Raw genomic sequence first — 24,604 nt, 5'->3', positions numbered from 1 at the left:
AGCAAGTAATCAGGATCCTCATGTGTAGCTAATGTTATAGTAGTATTGTTTGGATCTATTCATTTTCTTAATTTGGCGTATAAATATTCGCATACACTTAAATCAGTAATTCGGTTTTCACACATATATATCCAGATTTCGCGCTTTTTCTCTTGTCGAGAAAAAATTACTGATCAGTCGACACGTATATTTTGCATTCATGATGTGTAATTGCAGTTATCTCTTTTTTTGATTTAACATTTTTATATTTGTAGATTTACTACCATTTTTCGGAGAATCAGAGACCATGATTTACATGACCAGAGTTGTCACAATTTATTTTTATTAAACTGATCAGTACAATTTCTCATCCCAAATTGCTTTTCGTTTTATTTATGTATTATTAAGACAATTTTTATGTTCGTATGAGTATAGCGAAGAAGAAAATAAACTTCATATACATATGACCCATTAAAAATCTATGAAATGTATAATACCATAATTCTCCTAAAGGAGTATAATACACTTATGCAATAGCTAGTATAAGTAGTATCAAAACTGTTTGATTTGAAAGAAACATAAAACATACATTGTCCACATATACTGACCAATTTTAGCAGATATTCAATATGGATATGAATATTACAACAAAAAGCTAAAAAATTACACACTTTATATACAGTGCATTGATGACACATTTAAATGAACAGCGACAGGACATTTAAACACTTTTGGAGCGACATTACAGTGCGTGAACCGGTGACAAAATATTATCTCCCCTGTAAACAGTGGGCTCTTCTGACTAGAGGTAATCGGTAAAGAACAGCGGAAAATGGTGTACATTGTTTACGAGCTTGAAATGAGCTAACACAGACGAACTGAGACGTGTCAACGTAATGTGAATATGATAATGCACCAGGTAAATTATTAATTGTTAAGTTTATCAAATCATCGTATCTTCATATGATAGGTAAATAAGTGAATTTTCGATTTTAAGTGTCGTCAGGGTTCAAACCTGTAATCATGCCAACCTTTCATTATTTTTTTTTAATACTAACCTATAGTCGGAACATCTTGATTTTCTCCCAATTTGTAAAGTTAATTATGCTGCTTGACATATATTTTTTTTGGGGAAAAAAATTGATATGCAGTCAAATGTGGCAGTTTTTAATATTTGTTGCTATGTGAAATAAAGGAAAGTAAATTAAAGTAAAAGAAGGCGCGCTTTTACAAATAGTAAACAATTTAATTCAGATGCATAGTATTTTGTCAAATGATAAAGAATATCGTAGAAACTTGCTAGAAATTCATCTAATTTATAAAAGATATACAACATGACATACTGAAATCTGAAAAGGGGTAAAACCAACATACCTTGAACAAATTCAGTTAAAAAAAAGGGGGGGGGGTAAAATGCTACGAAATTTAGATTTTATTTATTTTTTGTCGACAGCCAAAAGATGATTTGACATGTAACTAACTACTTTTGCAATTTCATTGTAAAGTAAAATTGGCTTTTTTGGGGGTCTGTTTATTGTGGTCTGATGTTTTCAGGTTCTCTTTGGATTGCCAAATAATATTATAATCATCTAATTAAATGTTCAAATTATTTTGCAGCGATGGTGTGTATGGAAGGAAGACTGTCATAAAACCCAACAGTTCCGGATGGCCCTTTAAATAATTGCTTAACATCAATAGCGATGTAAGATTCAAGTGTTTGATTTAGCACAAGTTTAGCCAGGTTTTCCTTGTAATTGTGGCAGAAAAAACACTAGACAGTGTCATGCATTGAAAGGATATCAAACGGATATTTTATGGAATGATTCTCGTACATATAAAATAATATGCATAGGAATGTGGAGCTAGTGTCTTTCATGCAGCAATTTTTAATTTCCAATATAAACTCTGAAAAGACAAGAGCATAGAAATGTATACCAATGAGAAACATTCTTTGTGAATAAAATCATTCCAAAACTTAAATGTGTCATTAGTGTTGCATTATTTATCAGTAGAGATAATCAGATTCCAGTAAGATTGTCCAACTGATGGTTTTTGTTTGTAATCATTTTTGTAAATCTTAGTTGTTTTGACAATCTGGGCTGTGCATGTTGCCCGGCTGCCCCTTTCAGTGTGAGACAATATTTTGTTTATGATAAACAAAATCACTGATTCAAGACTGGAGCGGACCCCTTTTAGGCAGTTAGTGCGAATCCTTTAGGTTTAAACCATTACATGCAATAGGGGGGGGGGGGGGGGGGAGGGGGAAGATTTTTTTTTTACCGAGTCAAACATTTTTCCTAATAATAATACATTGAGATTTAATATATACTTTGCTATATGTAGTGTGTATATTAAAGTATTGCCAACAAAATTCATCAAATTTGGGATCATAACATTGTTTAAGAAAAACCCTTAACCCCTGTACATCATAAAAGTTCAAAATCTTCTGTAACAGACGTGCATGGTTAATTCGGATCACATATTTTCTATTCCGATGTTATAAGAATTCGAAGGTTCATATCATTTACAATATCATTCAAAAAATTTCTGGGATTTTTTTTTTACTATCAACGTTGAACCTCGATGTTACAACGAAGTAAAAAAAAAATCCAATAAAAACGTTGAATGTAAATGATATGCACCTTTAAATCTTATATTTTAGGACTCATGTTGTTCAAACATAATGTGTTGATCAATTATGTTATGATGATTTTGATAAACTTCACATTAGGTAATCTTTCACGTATATTGATTACATTATATCGAGTTGTCCCAACGATATACTTGTCGGTGTGCTCGATCATACGAATTTACCGACATTCATATAGACAAAATGACACAACTTTGAAAAATTCTTGTGACGAAACTACATTTCGGAACACGTTAAAAATTGGATACCCAGAAAGCTACATTATTAAGGTTTGATATATATTTTTTTCAAAAAAAAAGAAAAATATGCAGTCAAATCTGGCAGTTTTTTACACACCCCTATGTTGAACAATAGGTTGTTCAATTAACAGCATGTTTGGCAATTAAAAAATCACATATTAACACATTTAGCTTTAACATATACTTTATTTATAGTGGTTGTATAAAAGTTATATAATGGTTTTGTGTTTTAAGAGATATTCATCCCTATGCATATCGGGTTTTATGCGTAAATTGTCTCTCCTGTTTTTAGACCTTTTCTATCTCTTTCATAAGAAGAGTGACTTTTCTATTGTTCTAGTGTCACTGGAAATCCCACTGATTAGTTTTAATTGTGACTTTATTTCGTGTTTCCATTGCAAAATGAGATAATCATATAAAATTGTATGTGACCGTCAAACAAATGAAAGGTTTAGATAGCTCTAAAACCAGGTTTAATCGACCTATTTTCCACATAAAAAAATGTCTGTACCAAGTCAGAAATATGACAGTTGTTATCAATTCGTTTGATGTGTTTGGGATTTTGATTTCGCCATTTGATTAGGAATTTCCCGTTTTGAATTTTCCTCGGAGTTTCATATTTTTGTTATTTACCTTTTGCAATGCCGTTTAGCATTTTCCACCAAACAGTTTTTCGTTTAATGTTATTAGCTTAAGGATGTACTTATGTGAAAAAAATTACAATCGATACTCCATTTTGAAAGAGCACCAGTTAAGGCACAAAATAAGCTAAATCTATTGATAGGTAATGGACCTACTTTTCGAGATACATGTATTTGAGTTTTAAAAAAAGTCGGGTTTTATTTGGGTGGCAAATCGAAAGAACAAAAATTAAGAATTTGCTTAAATTTTGGAAAATGGCCTTTTATGACCTATTGAAGACTTTTATACAGAGAAAAATGGGTGTTATGGGGAAAAATATTTTACCCTGTATTGATGGAAAAATACCAAGGAGTCCGAACATTTTACATAAATTTCCAAAACCTCACCTAGGTACATCCTTAAATCATGCCTTTAATTTCATAATTTGGTTGTCGCTTTTTTGTTATCCATGTGCTTAAACTATATGGTATGGTTTCTTTGTTGGATTCCTTCCAGTGTCCATTACTTGTTTACATTTGTGTCTTTTGATCTTAGATAGGTGATTGTTAAGTTGACAATCATACCATATTATCTACTTATTTTGTTGTATTTTGATATTTAAATCAGCCTTATTATGTAATACTTTCTGTATTGAGTTCATATTGTTACGTATTCAAAACAAGTAGAATGAAATGCAGTACATGTTTATAATTATAACAATATTACATAATTGCTGCATGTCTCTGTGTTAAATGCGTTAAATAATTCACCGTCCTTGGCTTATGCCCGAATAATCCTTTACCATGTTTACTGTATTTATAAACAAGACGCTCATGAACAATAGGATATACCTTCTAACATTCCTTTCCCGACAAAAATAAATTATTTCATTCTAACATACAAAGCTAGAGATTTATTACATTTCTTATATTTATGTACATTAATATTAGAAGACGAAGATATCGTAAGAGTGCCAATGAATCAACTCTCCATCCAAGAGCATCACGTCACACAATAAACAAATAACAAACACGAAAAACGACGAAAATTACAACCACTCAATTACAGACTTCTGGGACAGGCACATACAGATTGTGGTGGGGTCACAGTTTACCGCAGAGCATTTGAGTTGTTATTTAAGAGGTACGATATCTTTCCCATATGAAAAGTACAAGGACAGTATAGCTAGTAATGCAAGGTCGTTAAAAACTTCCGTTTGCAAATGAAAAGATTTTCAGAATGACTTAATTTTTTAGTTCAAAAATTTGAAGCGGTAAGGACTTTAATCTGTTCCTATTTGCAATAAATAAATAGAACGAATTGAAAGTAGATGTCACTCAAAATCCTCGCCCCAGGGACTTCATCTTCTCATATTCTAGAAATTATAATGTAGAAACTTAACAATAGTGCACATCTTCATTACATACAGTTTAAATAGGAATACGTTTGACTGATATCTTAAATTAAGTCGACAGATGTTCACCACTGTCCAAATCTCGTAAGTTTGATCATAAGGAAAAACAGATAGGATTGTGGCTACGAAAAAATGCAGTATACACCCGCATGGGGTAGACCCAGACTCCAAATGATAAAAGCGTTCATTACATCATCGAATGTATAACTAGGAGTATTGGTGGAATAACCTTCTAGTAAGCAGCAACGGACTGTCAAGGGAATTGTGGAACTGCATGCCAGTTGAACATGTGGAATATAGTATATATATAATGATGAAGAAAACTTCTCCATAAATACTAGTGCAGTTTGGATGTGCACATCTTCATTACATACAGTTTAAATAGGAATACGTATGACTGATATTACATCGGTCTTCATGAGGAAAAGCATATGGCAAGTTCTCGACTTAATGGATCTATATTCATGTACAAAAGCTAATGGAATTATTATATATGAATGACCTACATTTGGTCTCAAATTTACGTGAATTAAGAGATTGATACATATATATGCTGAAAAGTGATAACGAGATTGGAGGTATATCATTTACCAAAGAGAGGAAGAACTAACGAGCCAATATTTATTTCACAGAGCTTTCCAAATACCGATGTCAATTTTTTATGATGGATTTTTCTTTCGACCGAATAACAGCATTTTGTGGTCGAATTGACCTCTAAACGTTTACAGTGATTTACCAAACATGCCTATGTATGACCTTAAGCAGGAAAATGTATACAGAAATAACTTCGTCAGTAATCGACAACCGCAAATATGTTTCATTATATAGTGTTAGATTTATCCAAATAGTTATTGGTATAAAATAGAAACGATAGTAACTGAGCAGAGCACACAAAACAAACAAAAATACTTTATAGGTGAATATGCCGACAAAAATAAAAGTTTCAATGCCTCTTTTATGTTTTACAGATTTTCATTTAACAGGGCAGTTATCTTAGCTCATGGGAAATGTCTATTCTTTTCACGTATCTTGTCTTGTTATAATGTAAAATTGTTGGACGATAATAGTAACAAGATTCCACAAGTATTCCAAACTCAACGGTAAAACAAGACAGAAAACGACACGAAAAAGGAAAATAAGTCCAAAGTCCACAACTACCCTCAAAATACTACACATAAATGTTAAGCAACAGAAGAGATATTTTTTCTACAATATAGATCCCACCGTGTTGATCCTGCTTCCTTAAATTCTTGTGATATCATAAATTAAGGGGACAGAAGCTCACTTAGCTCCAAATCTAGTAAACCGATTAGGTTCTGATTTTCTATTTTTCTGTGTTTTAACGCTACTTTTAAGCACCACATTTTGGCTATATAGTGGCGGCTAGTTTTTTTATTGGTGGAGGAAACCGGAGTTCCCGGAGAAAACCAACATTCTTCGGTAGGAAAACTAACAATCCTAATCATTACAGTAAGTACAGGAGTAACTACTTACATCACTTGGCCATCAACCTATATATTGATAAGAAAAAACAGACGGGATCGTAAGTACAAAAACTGTAGTTAATACCGCTAAGTGATAACCGGAGACTCAAAATCAAACTAGCGTCCATTACCATATCGAATGCATCGCTATGAGTATTGGTGGAAAAGCCTTCTGGTAAGCACCAACGGGCTGGAGGAGTGGAATTAAGAAACTGCAAGCAGGTGGAATATAGTATTATAATCATAAAGAAAACTATTCTTTATATATGCTAGTGATGTTTGGATGTTGGTTCATTAAGTCATGAATGATGGAACAATTACTATTCTTTTGAATCGGACACTAATCTTACATTAGGAACAACAAATAAACAAATATCTAGAAAAAAAATACAATTTTACATTATGTTAACAAATTCATAACGTCTACAAAGTAGTAAACTCATGTTCAAAGGACAACAACTCTAGTCAAAACTAGTTGAATACAGCACTGATTCAGCCAATATATACCAACTTGGTCTTTTTTAACAACTTACCAAAGAGTTCCATTGCAATTATTGATGCATCAGTATTTTATTCTGAAAAGTGATAACAGGATTGAAGATATGTCATATAAAAAAGAGAAGAACAACTAAATATGTATAATGGAACTTTCTTTCAACTGAATTATGGTATTGTGTGGTCAAATCGACCTATAACCGTCAACAATAGTTTACCTATGTATGACCTTAAGCAGAAACATGTATGTTTATACATAAATACCTTTCTGTTAAATCAACAACCAAACATGTTTTATTATATAGTGTTAACTATGATCTCTAAATAGTTCTTGGAATAAAATCGAAACGACAGTCGCTTCTAAAAAAAAAAAAAACCCCAAAAACTACTACATAGGTGCAAATGCAGATTTTCGAGAGAAAATTTTTTTTTTTTTTTTTTTTCATATTTTTATTTGACAGGGTCGTTATTTAGTTAGGGAAACGTTTATTGTTTGCACGTGCCTTGTCTTGTTATTTTTTGTAACATTGATGGGCGATTAAAGTAACAAGATACACTGAACAAGTAGTCAAAAACCAAAGGTCGAAGAAAGACAGAAAACGACATGAAAACGGATGTGAAGCAAAAAACAAATCCCGGAATTGGAACCCAGAAGTTTTTTTCTGCACCATGCATTGGCGCCCATGGTGTTGATCTTGCTAACTTTAATTCTTATGATATCTTAAATTAAGTCGACAGATGTTCACCATAGTCCAAATCTCGTAAGTTGATTAGGAAAGATCTAGACAAACGGGATTGTGGGTAATAGAACTGTGGTATAGAAGAAGAAGAAGAAGAAGAAGAAGAAGAAGAAGAAGAAGAAGAAGAAGAAGAAGAAGAAGAAGAAGAAGAAGAAGAAGAAGAAGAAGAAGAAGAAGAAGAAGAAGAAGAAGAAGAAGAAGAAGAAGAAGAAGAAGAAGAAGAAGAAAGAAGAAGAAGAAGAAGAAGAAGAAGAAGACAATAAATACATGTTTTACAATACAAAATAATCAGCCAGCCAAATAGGCTTATGATGCACTTTCTGATGATAATAGTCTATTCTGAATCATGAAAATGTGGTGTATACCGGTATGTGGTAAACTTAGATTCCAAATCATGAAAGTGTCTATTACATCATCGAATACATAACTAGGGGCATTGGTGGAATCGCCATCTAGTATGCAGCAACGGACTGTTAAGTGAATTGTGGAACTGCAAGCCAGTGGATAATAGTAAATAATTATAAAAAAAACCTACTCCATATGCTAGTGTTGTTTGGATGTTGGTTCACTATATATGCATCAATGATGAAAGAACTACTTTTCTTTTGAATCGGACATTAATCTTAAGTTATCTTAGGAACCATATACACATCTCATATTAATCTACGAAGTAATGAAATCTTGTTCAAAGGACAATAACTCTAGTCCAAACTACCTAAATTAGTATTGACTGTAATATGACAAACAAGTGTTAGCCTTTCAAAAAGGGCTATAGTCGACTCTAATTAGCTGATGAAAATGGAAAGTGCTCTCGCTTTGTAGATTAATTCATTTACTAGAATAGCCACGTGCATCAATCAACAAATTTTACCACACACGTGAGGTCACACGTTATGAAGTAGTTTGTTGTTTACTCCAGAAGATTCGACTATTTATAGATAAAAGTTACCTGTGTAAAATCTAATTGCTAAAATAGAGAGGACAAATCCGATACTCTACGGGATTGAAGGACATTTACTAGGTTTGGATTGTTACGTCTCGTAATATCTTCCAATCAGGTAGCAAGAAAAATTCACGCACTTACTGTGCATCGTTCAATTCTTAATATCGACTCCTTGGAGTCGATAATAAGCTGTAATCGACTTAAATTCTTTGAGTTATATAAAAAGTCTTCGTCACGTGTATTATATGTGTGGACAATGGGAACAAATACTTAAGTGTATAATACATGTATGCCTGCTTTCATTGGTTCATTTCCAAAATTTGCATATGGTAAGTAACTTAATTTTGGCATTCTGTGAGATAGTTTGCTTGTAATGTATTTTTCTAATGAATAAAATCCAATACAGAGATAGTATCCGTCAGTGAGACAGCAAGTCAACAATGCCAAAAAAAACCCCAAAAAACCCCGAAAAACAACATACATGTGATAAGGTCAAGAAAAGATAAAAATATTTATCAAAACATAACAAAGATAAATTGTGGCCAATAATGAACAGAAGAGATAAATAAAGGCAACAGTAGAATACCGCTGCTCAAAAGTCATAAATCGATTGAGAGAAAACAAATCCGGGATACAAACCAAAACCGAGGGGAACACATCAACTATAAGAGGAAAACAACGAAATAACAGCGACAAAAAAAAACAAAAAAACAATGCAAGATACGTAGAAACGAACTATTAGATAAATGCAAATAGATAACAAAAATTGGAATGAATCTATCTTTGTATAGGTCTTCATTTTTTTTCTAAGTTACTTTCAACCTTATGTCGAATGGATATCAATTTGAATGTGTGTCTCCTTGAAGTGCTGAATATAGATATGATGTTAACCCTTTTTGGTTTTAATATGCTAGTTATATGCTCTATATGAAAATAACACTTTATGACTTTCGAACATCCAACGCGCTTCTCTGGATTAACCTTCACCAGGAGCACACAAATCCAAACATTTGAAGCCAGGGTGTATAAATACGTAGAAACATTAGGAACCAACTAACCAAAGGGAGGTAATCTTGACTTTGTTGATGTGGTTCAAAAGTGTTTCTCGGTTCTCGTTGTTTGCCGTTCAGTGTAAGCCAAGGCTCTATGTTGAAGATCGTACCTTGACCTATAATGGTTTACTTTTATAAATTGTGACCTGGATTGAGAGTTGTCTCATTGGTAATCATACCACATCTTCCTATATCTATTGACTTCTCAAACTTAGAATAATAGTATCTAGCGTAATTAATACAGTATACTAAAAAAACGGGGAAGTCAGTCTTTCGTTTTTGTAACGTACGTTTCTTTTCTCTAACTAGAATAAGGGTTTCCACCGTGACAGAAATATATGCGCGGTGTGTAGTAATCAATAAATAAACCTCAACCTTTTATCACCTTTTAATATCTTATATCACCGGTACAAATTCAGTATTTTATTATGTTTCAATACTCTACATTGTCACTTTAGTTCACAACACAAATTAAGCATAAGCTTCTCTTGTCTGCAGTATTCTTTCTGTTGACCCTGTTTTCGCCCTAACCAACCTTGATAACGGTTTTATGTCAAAGTCGTCCTTTAATGTAATCGCCCTCATTGTTTCCGCTCGGATATTAGTGATAGCCGTCATCTCAGAAGGTTCTGGGTCCCTGTTTTTGCATCTCAGATATAGCTTGATGGTACAAAAAGTAACAGCAACAAACATTGACCCCAGTAATACTATACCAAGGACTATAGCAAGTATTACTCCAATGTCTCCCCTAACATTGTCGCTAAATGGTTCCTCCACTACGAAACAAAAACAATTGAAAATTTTCTGAATATTTAGTACTATTATATATATTCATCACAAAGACTAAATGCAATAACTGCATTGTTATCTTACTATACAGTATGTATTTTGCTCATCGATAAAGGTTGTAAAAACTATGATGACGTATACTCTCACTTTAGCACAGTCATGTACACAATTTGGTTTCTGATTGATAATTGTTTCCTTTGCAAAGTTTGCAGTCATACCACTTCTATTTATTTTCATATTAAAAAATATTTAATTATTCGACAATTCGAACTATACGGTGACCTATAGTTGTTAATTTCTGTGTTATTTTGGTCTCTTGTGGAGAGTTGTCTCATTGACAATCATACCACATCTTCTTTCTTATATTTAATGCGGTGAATAAATACATGAAGACATAATCTTTCAATCAGTTTAATTGAGGTCTGGAGCTGGCATGTCAGTAACTGCTAGTAATCTGAGGGTTTACGCAGTATATATTGGACGATATATGTAGTCTTTCGGAACACCGGATGTTATTCGGAATACATCTGTCCTTATCCTTAGCTTATCAATTGACCTGTTGAATAAGCATTAGCATCATGAGTTGCTATAGAGATGCAAAATTTACCATGACACAAGCTATGTTAATGAGCATTTGAATACCTCCTTGCACGCAATTGCAAGCTTCTAATATTTACCTTACATATATCCGTAATAATTATTTTAGTTAGAGTCAAACGTTGAAACCTGGTTACCAGCTGTGTTAATTCATGAGATAAGATTTCATGTAAACAAGCAATGACATAACAAATTAAATGTGCCACTTTAATAACGATTGATAACCTTAAAATTAATCATGCATGCAATTTTAGCAGACTTAACAGGATCGACGTTAAGATATCAAATGGTTTTTTTTATAGACACCGAGTGATGATAGATGTAGACAGAGATAACCAATAATAATTTCTATCATATATGGTCAGGGAACAGATTATCTAACTATATGTTCCTATTGTAATTTTAAAGGCTCTTCAAAATGTTCGTAAAAATAAAAATAAATAATTATTATTTCTTGAAGACGATCAGATGATGAATTTTCGGTTTTAATATATATTAAGTACGACAATGTAAAATAGTGCAAGGGGATTTTGAGCCATCTCACTGATCAGTGTAGGCTACACAGTACCCCCAAATGAACAGTATAAAACTATCCAGCAAGAGAGAAAAAGATGGGTCAATATAGTAAAATTAACAAAGCAACTTCAGTTCAATTTCAATATATACATGTATTATTATATAGATTATTCTAATGAATAAGTCAAATTTCAGAGGGAATATCTTTTTAAATATGGCAGGAAAAACAATTAGACAACTCTCCATGAAGTGTTAGACACAGTGTAGTCAAAGTTAGCAGTTACATGTAACTTCAAACCAGAAACAGAAAGCAAATATGAACTGCACCAAAAAAAGACAACCCCCAAACAACATGCTTCTTACTCGGAACATTCAGAAAATATCTTCAAAGCGAGTTAAAATTTTTAATAAGTTTTTGTTTTTAACAAAAGCGTTTTGCCATCTAAAACTTTTAAGAGCATGCAGAAAGCACACAACTTAAAATTGCCAATGCTTACTACCCTAAGCATCACAAAAATCTTGCAGAGCAGGTGTAAAGATATTAATAATGATCAATATCAAGCCATTGTTCAAATAACCATGAACATATCAAATTTTATAAAAAAAAACACCACAGCTATTTACAGGTTCACGTACTGCTTTTCTTGAACACAAGTAATCATCAATTAATTACATTTCTTCACATTTGTAATTGAACTTTAGCCTAAAGAAATAACTCTTATAAAAAAACCAGCACCTTAAAATGGAACATCCAGTGGTTGACTCAGCATATTGTCTTTCGGGAGAGAGAAGAAACAAATATTCCTTGGTCGTGGGCAATGATTCCTTAATGCGGAGATCACACATTGCCGATTATTGTTCCCGTTTGAGATCAGACAGCGATAAGACACGAAAAGTGAAAAAGTCGGATTACTATCGTCAATTATCTGGAATGTCCTATCATTGTCTGAACGCAGTCGTTTAAATTCGTAACAGATAGGCTACGGGTCGGGAATGGTCTTAATAGTTCGGCGAAGCACCCCGACATTTAGGTGCGTCCCGTAACATTCGGGGAAACTCAGCCGACTTTGTTTAGTCGGATGACAAGCGTGACTATGTCGTGAAAGATTCTGCTGTATCGGATAAAAATTCTAACATTGTTCTGTGTTTTCTGGACGGTGTCCTGTGGAACGGGAATGATCTGGGGAAATTTTTCATTGATGTTTTTCTGCCGATTGAGTCCAGATTGCATCCAGATCTAGTCGATTTCAAACCGTCTTTGCCGAAATCGTTCCGGAACAGTCCTGTTATTAATACGAAATTCGCCAATGATACCCACCTCAGAGTCCCGACAATTACAGAATACAATACGACTGAGACCAGACAAAGACGTTTGCAATGAAATAGAGAGGATCGTGATAGAATTCTGTTCCGACAGTACCTGATCATCCCGAGTATGTCGACAGTTTTCGAACGGATAACTTCTGTCAGCGTCGGTTCACTGTCTGGTCACTGTCTGATCTCTGTCGGATTACATTCGGTAGAATCGGGATGCAGTTGTGACCAATTCGGTCGAATTTTACTTTGCGAAAGATACAAATCGGATTAGAAGCGGATTGAGAACGGGATTATCGTGAAAAAATTCTCTTGGAAACGGTTGAATATCGACGCTTCCTGAACAATATCTGATTGTTGTCGTGATTAATTAATTAAAGTTTGAATTTCCTTCCACGATTCACAGGATCTTGATCAGACTTTTGACAAATTTTAATTGGGAATGGTCCTGTCAAGGACGGCAGTAAAAATCGTGAATGTGGGATCACAGCTTTAGCGAAAATATATCAACCCACATTGAATTGTAATTTCATTAAGTAAACAATCAATGTCAGTTTTTAATTCTTATACCACAATAATTATATAAAACAATACATCTTAAGTAAACCATTATCTAATATTTAATACCAAACCATCTTCGCTAGCCAAGGGTTACGATCCACTCCCGCTCTCTTCGGGAGTGGATCGTAACCCTTGGCTAGCGAAGATGATACCAAACAAGCATTTGGGTTTACGATTGCATTTCTTTTTTTAAAGAAAGCAACTTGTTTATGTATTATTGTCATTTTGTTTATTTTCTTTTGTTACCTCTTCTGACATCGGACTCGGACTTCTCTTGAACTGAATTTTACTGTGCGTATTGTTATGCGTTTACTTTTCTACATTGGCTAGAGGTATAGGGGAGGGTTGAGATCTCAAAAAAACATGTTTAACCCCGCCGCATGTTTGCGCCTGTCCCAAGACGGAAGCATCTGACCTTGTTAGTCTTGTATGATTTTTAATTTTAGTTTCTTGTGTATAAGTCGGAGTTTAGTATGACGTCCATTATCACTGAACTAGTATATATATTTGTTATGGGGCCAGCTGAGGGACGCCTCTGGTGCGGGAGTTTCTCGCTGCATTGAAGACCTATGGGTGACCTTCTGCTGTTATCTGTTCTATGGTCGGGTTGTTGTCTCTTTGACACATTCCCCATTTCCATTTTCAACTTTATGCCCCATGATGCTAGTTTCTCCAGGTGAAATTCTTTTTTTTTCGCATTGCAAATGTTTGAAATATTTCATCATTAACATACTAAATGGTACACGGTTAGACAACATGCATAATGTTACTTACCCTCTATATATGATTTAAAGGAGACTTTAAATGCATGTGGAAAACTAGTTTCTGAATGGAAATTTATTGTAGCATATCCTGTCGATATGTGAAGTGGTAGATCAGACGTTATATTTTTGTTACAAATGGTCGTCACATTATCTACAATTAAAAACAAAACGGTCGTATCATTGGACATTTTTTTAGAAAAAAAATAAGAATTAGAAATATAAAGCTGATATATTCACGAAATTTGATAAAAAAAAAATGGGTAAACCAGCGCAAGTTACCCATCAATTTTTGTACTTTTAAATTTTAAATTATATTCAAATTCACATGGATCTTCCATATAAAACACGAGGTCGGTTCAAAAATACATTATGACCATTCTTCACAGACTAATATGATTTGCTTTTCTTTTCTTCTTTTCTATATTTTTATTGATTGTGAAAAGAGAAGTGGAACAGCATGTCACATCTTTGAAATAACGACAGAACTGTTTCAAGTTATATTGAAAAATATGAATAAACTTGATAAGTTAAAACTTGTACAATTCTAGAAGACAAGATTTAACGGACAGATACATACAAAAACCACTTTACATATCATACGTTATCACTCTAAAATATTTGCAATGAAGTTACATGTATGTCTTAAGCTAAAAATATACTTTGTTTAAGAATTCAAAATGAATAACATATAATTTGAAGTAAAACTATGTTTAAGATTAATAATTTATAGTTATTAAATATATCATGAAAATTAATAAATTATAGTCATTCATATTTCATATTATTTTTATTTATATCACGTTTATTTTTACCTGAGTTTATCTGTAAAATAAATGCGCGCAAACGTAAAAAAAGTTTGTCCCCAAATACGCGCAAACGTAATGCGCCCATATCACAGGCTGATATAATATTAGTTACATAGTGTGCTAGTGACCTAAACCGGTATATATATACACATGGAAAAAAGTATTGCAACACCTTGATTTTTCAAAACTTGAAAAATCAACCTATTTTTTTGGATGAAATATAGTAAAATATTTGTATAATATTATTGAAACATAGTTTATGATAACATTGGCATTTAAACGAAAAAAAAATGTTTAAAAAAAAAAAGATTTATATAACCACAATTTTGATAACAAAATGAAGTGCTTTTTGTACAAAAAAAATGCATTTTACAACTATTACTGTAGTCGAACATTACAATGTCAGACATTTCAAAATTAATCTTCCGATGACTGTTCACATCATGAGTGATCGTTATACGCCAGAGAATTAGTACTTTGTGCGCAGCCTGCATTCGAACGGATAACCGCATCATAACGTCTTCTGATTCCTGCCATAAATCGACTAATTTGTTCTAAGGTAGCAGCAACCATTTTTGATGAAGGGCATTGTTTATTTCATGATGCGTTTGAACTGTGGTGTCCTTTCGCGCACTTTACGCCTAATAATGTCCCATATATGCTCGATATGGTTCGAATCCGGGCTACGATCGGGCCAAGAAAGATGAACCGAATTCTATAGAACAATGGATCTTCCTCCACGATGCTAATTTTCAACTTTGGCGAGCTCTGCACTACATTGGATGCGGAAAACTGTGTGTCTGTTCGTAAGTAAAGGTATCCGAAATGGTCTTATCGCACGATAACCAGTAGCGATGAGTCGATCTCAAACAGTTCTTGTTAAAAGGCTCCTGTATACCCACCACTCTCTTTTTAGGATTGTATTGTATGCAATGGGTTTCCTTCTGACCAACCTTCATTATACCTAAATTTCCCTAGCAAATGGTATAAGGGGTCGTCTTTATCTCGGAAGGTCTTTAACATCGTTTATTGACTGATTTTTATTCTCAAAACGACTTATAGTGGATTTGATTTTAAACATATTTTATTCATTAAGATATGAAAAGGATTGAGCAACAGGCACAGCCTATAAAAGCTCTCTCCATAATACATGTACAAGGTATGATTCAATTTATACAACAACTGTATTTAAAATAATGCAATTTAGTGGAACATGCATGCTACTTGTGAGCACACACGAGCAAAATATGTTAACAATGTTACTTAATAAATGCAAAGTATAAATAAATATATAGGCAATTAATCATCAGTTATTTAAATTACCTTGAAACATGCAAATATCCTTTATAAGTCATTAGAAATATATATATGGCTTGAAGGAGACACTAAGCTTGCTTAGTGGAATAAATGAATTAACGTTGGAGTGTAGAAAAAAAATAAAAAAATAAAAAATAAAACTAGATGAAACAAAAATTAAGTAAGTTTCAAACAAAACGTTGAGTGTCACTGATATATTTCTGAACAGATTTAAAAATAGCAATATTCATATCATATGATAATAATCTGTTTCCAAAAAGTAGTAATTCAATATTTATGTCAACATTATCAACAATGGAGTAAATGGAATCAAGAAGGATCTGTCTTACATCATTATACTTAGGGCAAATAAAAAAGAAATGTTTGTTATCCTCAACAGGATGGTTACAGTTTGTGCAAAAAGTGTTCTCAGATAAGAACTGATTAAATAAATGAGATTTAAGGTTGCTAGCATTATTTCTGAGTTGACAATGACTTATATTAAGTTTCCTTATCCCATAGTTGAAAGGTTTAAATATATCACCAGTCCTATAAAACTTATCCAGTCCACTTCTAAATATACCCAAACTTGGTGACTTTTGTAAGCTCAAAGGAAGACTATTCCAAAGTCTTATAGTGGAAGGAATGAAACTATTAAAATAAGAGCTAGTTCTAGCAAGAGGCGGGTGAAAAGTGTTATTTTCATTCCTCAAAGTATAAGGGGTTTGTCTGGGAAGATATGGCTGGATTAACTCATATAAGTATGCAGGTGTCATCCCATTTAATATTTTATAGAATAGTATAAGCTTATGTTTATTACGTCTATTCTCCAGAGTTTCTAAACCTAATTCAATATAAAGTTTCTGTCTGGAGGAATTACGTCGTAATCCTGTAATAATTCTAGCAGCTTCTATCTGAATATTTTCAAGGAGCTCAGTCTCATGCTGGGAACAATTGCCCCAAATAACATCACCATATTCTAATATAGGTCTAATAAAAGCATAATAAATACGGATAAGTGAACTCCTATCTAATAAGTGCTTAACTTGGCGAAGCACAGAAAGACGAGAGCATGCTTTTTTATAAATAATATCAATATGTGTATGCCATGAAGCTGATGACTGAAATGTTATCCCAAGATGACAGTGAATATTTATTTTCTCAACCTCTTCACCATTTATCCCAAAAAATACAGGTGGATGCTCCCTTTCCCTTCTAGTAAATACAATATTTTTAGTTTTCTTAGAGTTAAATTGAACAGCCCATGATTTTGCCCAATTTGAGATAACATCTAAGTCATTAGTTAAAGAAGCGGCTGCTACATCATGATCATCATCTACTATGACAAATAAGGAGGTGTCATCTGCAAAAAGTCTAATATCATTAGCAATGTCATTAACTATATCATTTATATAAACAAGAAACAGAAAGGGTCCCAAAACTGATCCCTGGGGGACACCTGCATGTACACTTCTTAGAGTTGACGAAAAGCCTTCTGAAACTACCTTTTGTTGACGATCCGAAAGATAACTTTCTATCCACGATAAGAGCTGGTCATTTAAGCCAGATTGTTTCAGTTTAAATAAAAGTCCTTTATGCCAAACTTTATCGAAAGCTCTAGATACATCACAAAATACAAACCTAACATCCCTACCACTATCCATATTACTAATAATTTTATGATATATTTCGATTAACTGATTAACAGTAGAATCACCTGGTTGGAATCCAGATTGAAACTTTGACAAAAGGTTATTACTCCTCATATAATTATACAAATGTTTAAATAAAACTTTTTCCATAATCTTACAAACAATACTAGTAACAGATATTGGACGATAGTTTAGAGCTGAATGTGGACTACCTTTTCCTTTAAAGATAGGATTAACATGTGCAATTTTCCATAACAGTGGAACCTGTTTAACTGATAGAGACATATTAAATAACTTAGTCAATGGTTTAGAAATAAAGCTAGCAACCTCTTTTAAAATTCTAGGACTGATACCATCAGGTCCAGCTGGTTTATTAACATTCAAAATTTTTAACTGGTCTAAAATTTCTTTCTCAGTGATGACAAATTTGTTTAAACGACATGGAGGAGGCTCATTATTATCAGGAATTTCTGGTTCTATATCAATATTAGCTATATCAGCAAAATGATTGTTCAGGATCTCTGACTTGTCCAATGGATGAATAAAAATTTGGCCATCATTTTCCAAAAAAGGGGGGGAATCTCTATTTTTAGTAAAATTTGATATAGACTTGGCAATGCGCCACCATTTACCAGGAGGAATATTTTTGTCAATAAGTTGTGATGTCAGCTTGCACTTATAATCATCTTTTGCCTTTCTAACTAAACTGATAATTTCATTACGAATTTCTCTAAATTTTTTCCAGTGATCTGGGTTATTTGAAGTTTTCGCTTTGTGGTGAATTCTATTACGATGTCTTATCTTGTTTCTTATCAAGTTGTTCATAAATGGTTTATCATTTGGTCTAACTGTAATAGTTTTAGTAGGTATATATCTATTGACAGTACTTTCGAATGTTTTGACAAAGTTCGTATAAACATCATTTATATTATTTGAATTAAAAACAACATCATCCCAGTCAGTATCATTCAACTGATTTTTAAGACCTTCATAATCTGCCCGCTTAAAGTCTCGAATTTGTCTTTTAAACGAATGTTGTTTAAAAGTTTTAAATGAAATTTCGACTGAAACAGGAGAATGAGAACTGCATATAGGTGTAAGTACTGTTACTGATTTAATTAAGTTTTTGCGATTAGTCACACATAAATCAATACAAGTTCCAGTTTGGGTTGTAAAGTTGGTAGACTCCCAAACAACATTTTCCAAGTTTAACCGGTTAAGTAACTTTTTAAAAGAGTTACTTGAGTTTGACATCATATCACAATTGAAATCACCACAAAGGAAAATTGGCAAATTACAATCAAGTGCTTTATCAACTGACTCACTAAATAAGTCCCATATATTAGAACTTGAGTTTGGGGGACGGTATAAAACACCAACTAAAAATTTTTCATTACTACAATTCCTCACTTCAACCCAAAGTAATTCAAGATTGCTTACAGATATGTCATTCCGTATAATAAAATGTAAGCTATTTTTTATATAAATGGTCACACCTCCACCATGTCTATTTCTATCTAACCTAATAGGTTTATGAAACCCATTTAATTTAATTTGGTCATCAGTAATTGACTTGTCGAGATGAGATTCTGATATACAAATAATGTCATACTCATGTAGTTCATTGTTAATGAGATCTAACTTAGGAAGTAAACTACACACATTATTGTGTACTATTTTCAAATTTTTTTTGTTACTCTGATCTGGACCTGGATTTTGCTCAATTCCAGCAACCAGTAATAAAAACTGTATTATACTACTGAGGATAAAAGCATTTTTTATGATTATAGGGAGGATTATGTTATGAATAATAATATAGTTTACAAATTTACAGATTAATGTTAAAAACATTGATCAGTCAAAACTATCAAAACTTAAAATGAATATATAGTGAAACATAAGCACATGATGTACACTTTGGACAGATCTTTGAAACCGAAAGCTGACATATACATTGATTAACAGGACACTCAAACATAGACAAGATAAAGTACAAAACAAAACATACATGTACAAAACATATATACAAAAGGGAAACATAAATAAATAACAGATGTTGATGATATCAGATATCACTTATCTTGTGATACTGTAATACTATTGAAAAAAATAGCAAGGTCTGTGTTCATGCAATATAAATCTGTTTTTGAATTACAAAGATGTATGGCAGTAAAATCTGTAATGTGAAATGTAGAAAACAAAACAAAAGCAAAATAAATAAACAAAAGTAGGACAACAATTGGCCTGAATTTCAGAGAAAAAAAAATTGAGTAAGGCGTTGTAAAAAGGACTAGACTAATCTATAGAGTATGCTTGACAGGAGTTTATAAGCTTGACTTAGTTTTCAGTTTACGAGTGCAGACAAAAGTGAGAATCACAATTTGTCAAATGATTCGGATTATCTATGTTTTTAATTATGGTGATACAGCCTATCAAGGGATATTGATGTATGTGACATCCTTCGCTATTGCAATCATTATCCAGTTGCTTGATTAAATATCTCATGTGTAAAAACGAATTAACTGTGGAAGTAAATAATTAAATTTGTATGTTTACAGCTAACCGGAAATATGAGTATTTTTTAAAAATAAACCAAATACGTAGGAAACGTATAATTTTCCGGAAAATAGTTACAAAATAAAAATAGTTGATTGGTATGAGTGACAAAGAGACAATGTCATCCCAAGGTTCAAGATGGTATTGTAGACAACAAAATAATTATAGATGATCAAGAATTATATGAAAATACATATGGTACTTAACAATATCAAACAAATATGAAAAGCATGTTCAAGTGATTTTATACACACATTTTATTTTTTCAGTTTTTTGTTTATGTCGTCAAATATTTCAAACCGGTGTCTAGTTCCTTCCTCGTCTGATCCATATACATGACCATTAAAATACCATGAACTGATAACATTGTCATGTTGGTACAATCTATTTAGGAGACCCTGGTTGAGTTTTGTTATATCATCACCAATTCTTACTTTGAGTGCATCGTTTATAGCCTTCTTTTTACGCAGAAGTGAAATTTTGGTATCCATTCTTAGAAATTTTATAAGAACTGGTCTTGGACTCCCGTCTTTCCCTGGTATTCTATGCATAGCAACAACTTCTGACGGGTTGACTTATAGTGGAATGGTGATGACCAACAATACATGCAATTGTTACAGCGACATCCCTGCTTCGCTCATGCTGATAATCTGCCATCTTGCTGCAGTTAAGAGTTGTCGAGGACCCATTACAAGGTGTCAATCACATAACTTCAAAAACTTGGTTATTTAAAGTGTTGAAAACAATGAGGATTAAAACACCTGTTTTGCTGTTTACGGGTACAGTAGCTGCATGTGCAGATAATAAATTATCGAGTCGATATTTATTGATTAAACGCAGGTGATACTTAAATAATGTTTAACTCATTCTATTTTACCAAATTATATCACAAAAAAATAAAAAGTGTTTTTTTAATTTGAATTTCAATTTGGTGTTTCAATACTTTTTTCCAGGTGTATATATGGGGTCAGTAAATTCCATATGGGGTAAGAGCGAAGGTAAGTTTTTATAAAGGGACGTAACACCACTACTAAATGAAATTAGCTTCGCCTCCCTTCTTACCTAATATGGAATATAAAGGGACGTAACACCACTATATCTATAATACTAAAACTACGAGGTCCAATTTGTCAGCTGTCATCACGTAAAAACGACGGATCAAAGAATTCAACTTTATATATAACTAATATAGTACAAAGGTGTAGATTTAAAATTACACCACTCCAGGCCCGTTTGTTTTCCACGTAATTAATATTGCAAATAATTAAGAAGTTCCGGGTCGAGTCCGATACCGATACCAATAGTATATTCACCTGTTACCTATTACCTTATCTGTACGTTCCGCATCTGACAGGCGCACCAACAAATGGTGTATTCAGGATTAATATGCTTATTCAGGATTAATATGCTATATACACGGGTCATGATCACAGGGTTGACACTACTAAATTGTCAAATTGTTACAGGTCTATATATATTGTAGTATTTTAATCAGTAAGACTTTCTAAGATAACAATAAGAATACTAAAAATCTGGACTAAAAATTAAGGCGTATAGGTACAGTTTTCAATTTGTTAGCGGGCATGACGTAAAACATCGAATCAAAGAATTCAACTTTATTTATAACTAATATAGGACAATGCTGTTGATTAAAAAATACTCCATTCCAGGACCTTTTTTTTCCAAATAATTAATATTACCAATAATTGATAAGTTCCAGTTCGACGGGTCCAAACAGAAAGATTTGAAAGCAGAGGAAACTGTGTATCTTATAATAGGCATGACTTTATCAGATGACAATACTAATACTAAAATAAGGCTTACGCATAGTTATATACTTTAATTCAGTAACGGACCCGCGATATCACGGGTGTGTTCTAGTATATATATATAATAACCGTGTATGAAATAAGCCCCGCCTCCCTACTAACCTATAAATATGAAATATACACGGTTTCCACGCGGACGCTTTTAACCAATCATTTTCCTAGAAATGTATAAGAGGTAAGATAAAAAAAAACTTACTTGTCAACGTAAAAGTTATATTAGATTGCGAACAATCCCCTCCAATTGTTAGATAGTTAAGAGCAAGGTAGATTGATTTCCCGGCAGGTCCGTTGATAAACCATTTACAATTAAATCTGCAAAGCAAAATAGCATATTTCAGTTCAATTCATAAGAAAATGACATTTGAAAAAAACATACCAACCGATTAATTACGGATGTACATGTATCCGAATACATTGTTAGCTCACCTAGACTAAAGGGGCAAGTGCTTTAATCCCATAAAGTGATGTTCGGCACCCGTCGTCGTCCTCGTCCGTTATCACCTGAAACTCCAGGGCCAGATTTTACCAAACTTGGACCCAATTATCATTAGGGTATAATCTGACAGAACAGATGAAATCTACAACTGTACTGCCAGACGGTCTTTCTTTTTTTTGAATTATTGACCTAATTGACGATTTTTAACATTTCATTTAGCGTTTTTGGCTTATATCTTTACAACTATAACAGATAGATGGAAACTTTTAAAAGCCAAAATGTTCAGCAAGTTAAGATCTACACATAAATGTAATGGTCGAAATAGTCGATCCGTCATTTTTTTTTATTAAACAGTTTATCATCGAGGTGTACATGTATTGCTTTGTAATTTTTTTTAAAGTTTTGAAAATTTTTATTTTTTGCCTTTTCAGAATCCAAAGAATTATGGGTAATCTCATTGTTCGTTCACCAAAATGAAATAACGTCATGTCATTTGATGGATGACCATTGTTAATTTCATTTTTAAACCAGTCACAACGGTTTACAACATTTTGTTGTATGCTTTTCAAAATATTATCCAGAATGCAATTTAGATTCTGAAACGGCGAATTGGTATTTAAGTTTAATGACTATTTTGCCTTTAACTTACGGATTAATTCCATTATTTCCATTTGTAGCTATAAAATCTATGAATGATATTCTCTTTTCTGAGGAATTCCGGGTAAATGCTGAACCGCTGCATGGGCCTGAAATAAAATGACAAGCACATATTCCTAACTAAATCGACATATCAGTGTCTCAAGTGTACTTTCACAATGTTTATATTAATTTCTTTACAAATAACACGTGAACATAAGCTTCTTCTTTTCTTTTATTTTTAAAGATTTTTTTTTCAGAAATGTACTGCTACTATTGAACTGAAAAAAAAAAAACAATAAAAAAAAACCACAAAAAACAAAAAAAAAAAAAAAAGGGAAGAAAAGAAGAAATAACAAACATACATGTGGTCTTTAGATGACATGTGATCCAATAAAATATCACAATTCTAATGACTTCTTGTATCGAAAAGTTTTATGAAACGTTTAAATAGTTGAAAATCGAATTAAAATACTACAATGTATATAGGGTATATGTTCAAAACTAATTACCTGTCACCTGTGCAGCTGTTTGAAGAATGTAATTGGAAACCAAAACTAAATAGATACAAAAAACGTTGTTTCCGACCATCATGCAGTTCTAACTTCTCATCATACGGAAAGTCTCTAAAAATGCAGGATATAAACGATGAAAGGTTAAGATTATATTCGACACATAAGTGTGACATAAGTAGAAAGTACGTCTGTATGTCTAATATTTGGCCCTTGAATTTGATAATCAGAAGAGTTAGTAAATATTGCAGATGATCTGACAAATTTACTTATAAGACTTCTTTGTACTACTGTATTGCCAATCGGCAAACCTCGGGTGACTCCGCTTCTCTCCATATGAAATCGGCCGAATTGTATTGTGACGATTGTCGAATATATATGTTCTAGTAGATCAAAGACATTAAAATGCCAATTTGAAGCATCAAATATTAATAGCATGAATGAACTTGAAAGCAATGTAATTTATAAACGATCGATCGATTTCTGTACATTAACCTCACTTTCAGCTGGGAACTTGCGGTCATCCGATGTTCAGTACTTCAGTACTTTGATTATAAATATGTTTTTCTCTCGCATGTCATACATCAGTATGTTACCTGCACGCCCCTTTTCTTACCCAATTTGCATATATTCCTCTCATTGTAAATTAAGCCGATACCTTGGAGCAAAAAAAAAACCCAACATAGTTTGATGAAGAAAAAAAGAAGGAAATAATGGGTACTC

General features: G+C 32.7%; 2 long non-coding RNA genes across 2 annotated transcripts; one reads left to right on the top strand and one right to left on the bottom strand.

Annotated features, from left to right (window-relative positions):
• Positions 1-742: 742 nt before the first annotated feature.
• On the top strand, positions 743-1,960 carry LOC143043633 (uncharacterized). The gene is made up of 2 exons (XR_012968517.1): positions 743-898; positions 1,597-1,960. It is a non-coding gene; the product is annotated as an uncharacterized LOC143043633 (long non-coding RNA).
• Positions 1,961-9,989: 8,029 nt separating this feature from the next.
• Positions 9,990-23,565, bottom strand: LOC143043632 (uncharacterized). The gene is made up of 4 exons (XR_012968516.1): positions 23,383-23,565; positions 22,494-22,609; positions 14,169-14,309; positions 9,990-10,393 (listed from the first exon to the last, which is right to left on the bottom strand). It is a non-coding gene; the product is annotated as an uncharacterized LOC143043632 (long non-coding RNA).
• Between the last annotated feature and the right edge of the window lie 1,039 nt (positions 23,566-24,604).

This window comes from Mytilus galloprovincialis, chromosome 8, assembly GCF_965363235.1.
Source record: "Mytilus galloprovincialis chromosome 8, xbMytGall1.hap1.1, whole genome shotgun sequence".
Taxonomy (NCBI): Eukaryota; Metazoa; Mollusca; class Bivalvia; order Mytilida; family Mytilidae; genus Mytilus; species Mytilus galloprovincialis.
Note: the sequence above shows the minus strand (reverse complement) of the source record. Positions and strands in the feature narration are given on the sequence as shown.